At 43.2% G+C, this 9,487-nt stretch overlaps 1 non-coding gene across 1 annotated transcript; it reads right to left on the bottom strand.

The window, feature by feature from the left end:
* Positions 1-9,123: 9,123 nt before the first annotated feature.
* On the bottom strand, positions 9,124-9,227 carry LOC112610427. The gene has a single exon (XR_003116335.1). It is a non-coding gene; the product is annotated as a U6 spliceosomal RNA (small nuclear RNA).
* Positions 9,228-9,487: the final 260 nt, after the last annotated feature.

Here is a 9,487-nt window from a genome sequence, read left to right as displayed (position 1 = left end):
AGAATATTGTATTCACTCAGCATTTATGAGCGTGCCCTGTCCTGGGCTGGGGAGCACATAACTACGTATGAGACAGAAGGAAGAAGAGAGAGAGGAAAAAGAGGAAATGCAGTGCAATACGTGACAATGTGAACAAAGTGTTGCTAACCAATACCAACATGGCACTTCAGAGTTTATGCTTTTCATACAGTTTGTCTCACTAACCCCCACAATTGGGAAAGGAAACTTTGTCCTTATTTTTGGTTGTCCAGTGTCTGAACTCCCTCTCTTCATCTGGGGAACCCTCCACCTTAGGAGTTGTGGTGGAAGGCAGGGCCTTCTCCCACTCTGCAGGCTGAAAATAACAGGTGCTTGCTCTCATAGGACATAAGATACATAGTCTAGCTTTAACCAAGCAAACAAACCTGTGACCGACTTTGAATTGGGAGCTAGTGACACAAAGAAACAGAGGCTGTGGATAATTCTTTCTAACTGTGGTGGGGGAGATGGCAGCAATATATAGCTTCTGGGGCGACAGAGCAAACAGAACACCCCGCCCCCAGCACCAGTGGTGCTGGCAGGACAAGCTGCAGCAGCTGGTACTTGGTGACAGTAGAGTGGTCTCCTAAGTTCTGCTGCTTGCTTTGTGGCATTCTTCCTTTCTGTTTGTAACCGCTGATTTCCCAACTGTCTTAGCAATTCTGTGAACCAGCCAATATCCTTTTAATAAATTCATTTTCAAGCAGACTCAGTTCCTATGGCTGCAACTTATGGAAATACAACTCTTTCAGGTCAATATTATCATAATTTTACAGGTAAGGATACAGGCTCTGAGACATTAGGTTACTGGTGCCCAGGACCACACTATCTTCCAACTGCAAACCCCATCGTTTGTTCAGTATATGTGTCATTCTTAGGTGAAGAGTAACTGGAAAAGTTTCCTTCATTCCTAAAACATTTCCTTCCCTCCCCATTTGTTTAGTGCCCAAAATGCACCATTAGAGAGGGGTTCTCTGAATCTAAAAGGCTTTTCCCTCAATTAAAAGGCAAACATCAAGGAATCTTGAGATCAGCTGACCCTTAAGGAATGGGGAGAAAGAGTGGGAATTCTTACCTTAGAGAGGATTTGTTTGACAGGCTTCTTGGAGAGCAAAGGCTAGTGAGAATGAATTGCAGATGAGAGAGAAAAACACTGAAAGAGGAGGAGTCGGGTTGCCAAAGCCAATGTGACTGGGGCAAAAAATACAGAACTTGCCCCCACATTTCTAAAGAGAATCTTTGATTTAGCTGCTTGGCCACCTGGATAAACAGTGGCATTCTAAGTAGGGAGAGGCAGAGGGGAAATGAGATTGCATGACGCTAATTGTTCTCAGCCCTGGCTGCCCTTTGGTTTTTCTTGTTTTGTTTTTTGTTTTGAGATGAAGTCTCTCTCCATCGTGCAGGCTGGAGTACAGTGGCATGATCTGGGCTCACTGCAACTTCCGCCTCCCAGGTTCAAGTGATTCTCCTGTCTCAGCCTCCAGAGTAGCTGGGATTACAGGAGTGCACCCCTAGCTAATTTTTGTATTTTTAGTAGAGATGGGGTTTCACCATGTTGGTCAGGCTGGTCTCAAACTCCTGACCTCAGGTGATCTGCCCACCTTGGCCTCCCAAAGTACTGGGATTACAGGCGTGAGCCACCGCGCCCAGCCCTGGCTACCCTTTTGAATAGCCCAGGGGGCCTTTAAAATATACTGGAAGAGGGCCAGGGAAGGCGACTCACGCCTATAATCCCAGCACCTTGGAAGGCTGAGGTGAAAGGATTGTTTGAACTCAGGAGTTCAAGACCAGCCCAGGCAACTACTAAGACCCAGCCTCTGTTTTTTTGTTGTTGTTGTTGTTTTATTTTTTTAAATATATTAAAAATAACAAAATATGCTGGTGCAGGGGGGACTGGGGGAATGGCCGCTTAATGGGTGCAGGGTTTCCTTTTGGGTAGTGACAATATTAGGGAACTAGATAGAACCAATAGTTGTACAATCTTGTGAATATAGTAAATGCCACTGCATCCTTGACCTCCTCGGCCCAAGCAATCCTCCCACCTTAGCCTCCCAAGTAGCTGGGACTACAGGCACACACCATATGCCTGGCTAATTTTTGTATTTTTTGTGGGGACAGGTTTTTGCCATGTTGCCCGTGGCTGGTCTCAAACTCCTGGGCTCAAGAGATCAGCCCACCTCAGCCTCCCAAAGTGCAGGGATTATAGGCACGAGACACCGTGCCCGGCCGATTGTGCACTTTAAAATCATTAATTTTATGTTGTGTGAATTTTGCCTCGATTAGAAAAAAATATTGGCATCCCCTGAGAGGGAAGTGGGTGATAATGAGCTTATATGAGGGTGGAAGCAGCTCTTGAGAAGTGTGCGACTTTAGTAGAGTGATGGTGCACTCTATAATGAGCTCAGAAACTTTCTCCTAGATGCCCTCAAGATCACTTCAGGTGAATAATGAATGGTGAAGATTTACATGCTTTACTTTTCAAGGCTTTTGTAGGAGTTAGACTTTGATTTCTTTTGGATGTGAATCTGGGCTGAGACAGGGCAATATAGCTTAGTTTCACCAGGGTTCTACCTTATACTTATTTTACCGGTTAGACCAATGCTGGCCCTAGATTCTAGCAACAAATTTGAATGGGACCAAATACTCTCTTGCTCACAGGTAGTATGGTGTGCCAGATCTGAAGACATCCTCCAGTAAAAACAGCAAGAAATTGGGATGGTGCACTCTTGCATAAAGGGCCTAGGGCATGACTCCCATCCCCAGCCAGAAAAATGTTCAGCTACCAGGAATGCCCTGGCAGCCAGCAATTTCAGCCTCTAATTTTGATGAAAACACTTGCCAAGACTGAATTGTCACAAACAAAGCACATTTACACCCAACCAGCTGTATTCCATCTTAAGAGTACAAGCTGAAGCTCCAGAAGGTGAAGAGACTGATGCTATTCATGGGAACAATCTGAGCCATCTCTCTGTTATAGGTCTGGGTGAAAAAAAAAGGTACAAGGGAAATTATAGTGCTGGAGAAAGCAGTTGCCCAAATACTGCAAGCCCGCATACAAACCAAAGCTCCCTGGGAAACCCTAAGCGTGAGGGACACAGAACAGGAGAGCAGGTCTACAAAAGACCTTCATAAGAAAAAATTAGTAGCTCAAGGGAAACACTCAAGGAAAGGAAAGAACAATGAAGCCACATAAAAGAGGGTGAACTGATATAACCAAAGATAAGACAAAACTGGTAGAAATTATAGCAAATCTGAAGCCGATGTTCCAGGCAAGTTCTCTAATGGTGCTTTCCAATGCCACCCTGCTCCCCATTCCCTATCTTTGTCCTTTTCCCAGTACTTGGTTCTGCTCTGCAAGCTCTTTCATCCATTTATTAGTTAATTCAACAAACCTTGATTAAGCGTGGTCTTTATGCCAGTACAAGGCTGCAGGCACGCAGAAGTGAAGAAAACACAATTAAGACCAGATAAAGAAGAGCCTTGCCGGGCGCGGTGGCTCGCACCTGTAATCCCAGCACTTTGGGAGGCTGAGGCGGCCGATAACTTGAGGCCAGGAGTTCGAGACCAGCCTGGCCAATGGGGAGAAATCCTGTCTCTACTAAAAATACAAAAATTAGCTGGGCATGGTGACATACGCCTGTAGTCCCAGCTACTCAGGTGGCTGAGGCAGGACAATCGCTTGAGCCCGGGAGGCAAAGGTTGCAGTGAACTGAGATTATGCCACTGCACTTCAGCCTGGGCGACAGAGCAAGACTCTGTCTCAAAAAAAAAAAAAAAGAGAGAGAGAGAGAGCCTTAGAGAACTTAAGCACTAAAAAGATGAGAGTCTCCCTGTCCCAAAAGAAAACTCAAAATTAAATTTGATTTTTCAAAATGACATAAACCTTGCATGTTTTTGATTTTTCATAATAACATAAATCTTGCATGTATGCTAACATTAAAATAGCTTCTTTCTAGATGTGGGGATTACAAAATTCAGATTTTATTAATTAAAGATGAGTGTTTCTCTCACTGTCACTCTCATCCTGGTGTTCCTGCTTTGCTAGTGCCTTCAGGGATGACCCAGCTGTAAACATTTCCTCTACCTTTGAAAAGGCGAGGACTCACGGGAGGACGATTCTTAACTTTCTGGCTACTGTGGCTGCTCTTCTCTTTCCCAATTTCTGGTAGCCAGTGTGTTGGTTAATGAATGGAAGGATGTTGGGGTGGCAACAGGGGAAGGAATTGGTATTCTTGAAAAAGGATTGGCCTATTTGCTGACAAAATTGTTGGGCTATTATGTCAGCTGTGGTAGCTGTGCTTCAAGACATGGAGAATAGTCAGGCGTGGTGGCTCACTCCTGTAATCCTAGCACTTTGGGAGGTTAAGGTTGGTGGATCACTTGAGCCCAGGAGTCCCAGACGCCCAGGCAACATAGTAAAACCCAGTCTCTACAAAAAAAAAAAAAAAATTAACAGGGTGTGGTGGAATGCACCTAGTCCCAGCTACCCTGGAGGCTGAGGTAGGAAGATTGCTTGAGCCCAGGGGGTCAAGGCTGTGATGAGCCATGATTGTGCCACTGCACTCCAGCCTGGGCAACAGAAAGAGACCCTGTCTCAACACACACACACACACGATGTGGGGAAGATTTTGAAAGCACCAAAGGAACAGAATGGATTCCATCTTGGGGTGAATTAAATCAGTTCTTTTTTTTTTTTGAGACAGAGTCTGACTCTGTCGCCCAGGCTGGAGTGCAGTGGTGCGATCTTGGCTCGCTGCAACCTCTGCCTTCCAGGCTCAAGCGATTCTGGTGCCTCAGCCTCCTGAGTTGTGTGTGCCACCATGCCCAGCTAATTTTTATATTTTCAGTAGAGATGGGTTTTCACCATGTTGGCCAGGCTGGTCTTGAACTCCTGACCTCAGGTGATCCACCTGCCTCGGCCTCCTAAAGTGCTAGGATTACAGGCATGAGCCACTGCACCTGGCCCCAAAAGGAGAGCTATTTTTGAAACTAAAAATATAAGGACATAGTTTCAGGATAAAGAAGAGTTCTTGGGCCTTACGTGGTGGCTCACACCTGTAATCCCAGCACTTTGGGAGGTTGAGATAGGCAAATCACGAGGTCAGGAGTTCAAGACCAGCCTGACCAACATAGTGAAACCCCGTCTCTACTAAAAATACAAAAAAAGAAGCACTTTGCAAGGCCAAGGGAAGTGGGCAGATTGCTGGAGCCCAGGAACTTGAGACCAGCCTGGGCAACATGGCAAAACACCGTCTCTACAAAAAATACAAAAAAAAAAAAAATTAGCTAGGCATGGTGGTCCATGCCTACAGTCCCAGCCACCTGGGAGGCTGGGGTGGGAGAATCACCTGAGCCCAGGAAGTTGAGGCTGCAGTGAGCCATGATTGCGCCATTGCACTCCAGCCTGGGCAACAGAGTGAGACCCTATGTCAAAAAAAAAAAAAGAGTTCCTTTTTTACTAAATGAAATTTAGACCAAATGAAATTTTACCAAATGAAATAATGTTCTCCCACATTATTCTTATTTTTAAAATTTCATGACAGATTAATAATAATGAAAAAATTACTTCCATATCATCACCAGTTTGGAGACTAGAATTCGGAACCACTACCAGTAGATAGCACAAAATGGGTTGATAGGACAACCAGGGATAAAAACCCTGAGCCCATTGAAACATTATTCTGACCTATATGACATTTCTTCTGTCCTGAAAGCATGCTTGCACTCAGGTATAGATGAATAGCATGCAGAAATATTTCATAGACAGTTACTGGAAGACTGAAGACCAAAGAGGCCTCTCCACCAGAGGATGAGTGACAGCTGAGGAAACATTGTGTTCTCAGCCTGACACATTCAGATAGTGCACTTGTGGCTCCCCTGCACTTATGTTCTTATTTGTGTGCCTTTAATGGGTCACCAGTTTCACCAGCAATAGCTCTTGCAATTGTGGCTTACCAGGGGCCAGGAAATGAAGCCACCCAAGCGTGACGCATCCAGGAGGCTGAGTCTGTGTGGGTGGTGACAAGGTGAGAAGAAAATGTGACAAGTGTGAAACCACAAGGAAATTCAGAGTTGGTTCCAAGGCTTAACCTTTGCATGAAGTTCCAGAAAGTTTTGGGAGTCTACACAGTGACTAAGCTTCATGTGCCTTCTTAGGCAGCAGTGAGGAAAGAAGTGAATGGGTGTTGCAAACTGAGGTGATCTAGGAGTTCTCAGGGTTTACTTGCAGTCTACCCACTTCCTTTTTTTTTTTTTTTTTTTAATTGAGAGAAAGAGACAAGGTATTGCTCTGTCATCCAGGCTGGAGTGTGGTACTGTGATTATAGCTCACTGCAGCCTGAAACTCCTTGGCTCGAGTGATCCTCTTACCTTCACCTCTCAAAGTGCTGGGATTACAGGTGTGAACCACCGCACCCAGTGTCACACTTCATATTCTTTTTTTTTTTTAGACGGAGTCTTGCTCTGTCTCCAGGCTGGAGTGCAGTGGCACGATCTCAGCTCACTGCAACCTCCACCTCCTGGGTTCAAGTGATTCTCCTGCCTCAGCCTCCCAAGTGGCTGGGCTACAGGCGTGCACCACCACATGCAGCTAATTTTTGTATTTTTAGCATAGACGGGGTTTCACCATGTTGGCCAGGATGGTCTTGATCTCTTGATCCTGTGATCCACATGCCTCGGCCTCCCAAAGTGCTGGGATTACAGGCGTGAGCCACCGCGCCCGGCCACACTTCACTTCATATTCTTTAAGTAGCATTAAAATACTTTAATAAATCAGCATGAAAAAGTTTCTGAATGATACATCCAAAATTATTTATGTATTAGAAAAGCAAGACAGTTGAAAGGAATCAGTGTCATGTGATTAATGTGATACTCCTAGTATCTGTATACATATACATCAAATAATGCTTTAAATATATTTTCTATGTCATTTCCCCACAGGTAATTATCTGTAATATCGGGGCGAAATCTATGTTAGGGCACATTTTTTTAAAAATCACATACTTTCAGAAAAAATGGCAAATAAGTACAAAAAACCTTTTCACTCTGCATGGGTAGTCCCTCTACATACTGCTCAAGGTTTCACACTGTACAGGCCTATGCTCCCATATGGATGCCCCTCTCATTTTGCTTGAGCTCTGATACCATCAACAGGTCACCCTCATGCACGGATACCTTCCTCATTTGGCTCAGACTCTGACACTCTGCACGGAGCCACCACTACTACCATATGTGTACACCTGTCTCACCCTGCGCAGGCTCCCACTCCTTGCACTCAAGCAGCCCTCCAACATAGGTACCCTGCTTAGATTCTGACACCCCATGCTGGGCTGCACCCTGGAGTGGATGATGCCCTCTTAGGCTCTGACATCCTGTACTGGGTCACACCACCACCCGGATGTCCACCTCACTTTGTTTGGCAGTTCTGCTTTCTTATTCACATATGTAGGTCCTGTTTTGTAATATCTATAATTGTTTTGCCTTATTTCTAGATTTATATAGATTCAGACTTCATGATTAGCCTTATTAAATCTTTCCCATTTTCTAGTTTTTCATTCGGAAATGTCTTTTGTTTTTCTTTTATTTTTTTGAGACAGAGTCTTTCTCTGTTGCCCAGGCTGGAATACAGTGGTACAATCTCAGCTCACTGCAACCTCCACCTCCTGGGCTCAAGCAATTCTCCTGCCTCAACCTCCTGAGTAGTTGGGATTACAGGCACGTGCCACTGCGCCCAGTTAATTTTTGTATTTTAATAGAGACGGGGTTTCACCTATGTTGGCCAGGCTGGTCATGAACTCCTGACCTTAAGTGATCTGCCCACCTTGGCCCCCCAAAGTGGTAGGATTACAGGCTTGAGCCACCACGCCCAGCCTAGAAACGTCTTAATTGGCTAGACTTTATCATCAGGTAGCTTTTTCAACCAGTGTTTATATATGTTTTACCTGAAGTAAGCCTTTGTCATTTGAGACTATTTTTTGATGACCTTATACACAAGTGGAAATTTAGCTGGGTATAAAATTCTTGGGTCACACTCGTTTCTCCTTAGAACTCTGTAAACATTGTTCTATCATCTTTTGGCATGGACAATTATTGTCAATGAGTTTGAGCTCAGGTTTACATCTTCCTATTATAAGTGGCTTGTGTTTTCTGCCTAGATACCCATAAGATTATTCACTTAGTTCATGAGTTTAGTCACTTCATGTAGCTGTGTCACATTTCTATTCCTCTGTGCTGTTTTTTTCTACAACACAGTGTATCTTTTAAATCTGTAGCTTCTGTTCTTCATTTCAGGAAAGTATACTTTTTTCTTTGAATATTATTCTCCACTTTGCTCTGCTCTCTGCCTAAAAGACACCAAGTATAAATATGGTGGATTTCTGTTGTGCTTTATGAATGTATATAATATCTGTGACTGAAAAATTCTATGTAGATGTAAGGATAATATTATTACAGGTTTGATCCAAATATGAGAATTTTAATATTCTTTCTCAGTCTAGGTTTCAGATACTAAAAACTTTGTGAATGATCTTTATTTTTTGGTGTATGTGTGAGCGCACACATGTGAATATGTAGAATAGGATACAGTAGGCTAAGATCACAGACAATATAGTGGTCAATTTATTTTCCAAGAGTTATAGTGAATAGACTATAATTAGAACTATTTTTTATTTAGTGCTTAACTATACAAGGCAAGGACATAAGCACTTTTCATATATTTGCTCATTTAATTCTCACAATAACTATATAAAATAAGTGTTATGATGCCATCATTTAACAATAAGGGGACTAAACCTTAGAAGTGTTAAATAAATCTCCAGAGTTTCATTGCTACAAAATGGTAGAGTGAGTTTGGAACCTGAGTTTCCCAAAGCAATGGCCACATATTAATCCACTGTATTCTCTCTCTTATTTGTCTTCTGCTACAGTTGGAAGTCCTGAGGGGAAAAGCAAGTTGTGGATGCCTCCAAAAGGTATTCATATTTTAAGAAGTCAAAGCTGTTGGTTTCCATGAAGGCATGTTATCTTTACGGTAATGGACGTTAGATTGCAAAACATATGAACTTCTCTAAAAAGGAAGTTTTAGCCATTGTCATCTTTAAAAAAAACACACACACACAAAACTTCACGAATTTGCATGTCATCCCTGTACAGGGGCCATGATAATTTCTGTATCATTCCAATTTTAGTGTATGTGCTGCTGAAGCCAGCACCAATTTCTTTTTTTCAACTGGTCCATAGGTCCTTTCACTTAACGTTCCCAAAGGCCTAAAGTTCAACATGTTTAAAACAAAATTCATTGTTTTGTTCCTCAATAACTTTGTATTTCTCTCAATTCAGTTACTGACACTTCCCTCTCCCCTGTTTTCTATGCGTCATTGGTTGTCAACATTTATTACTTCTGTCTTCTCATTATCTCATTCCATTGAGTCTGTTCCTTTCCATTCAAAATGTCACCACCTTAATACAGCCT

This window comes from Theropithecus gelada, chromosome 16, assembly GCF_003255815.1.
Source record: "Theropithecus gelada isolate Dixy chromosome 16, Tgel_1.0, whole genome shotgun sequence".
In the NCBI taxonomy this organism is placed as follows: Eukaryota; Metazoa; Chordata; class Mammalia; order Primates; family Cercopithecidae; genus Theropithecus; species Theropithecus gelada.
This window is presented reverse-complemented; position numbering and strand designations above follow the sequence as displayed.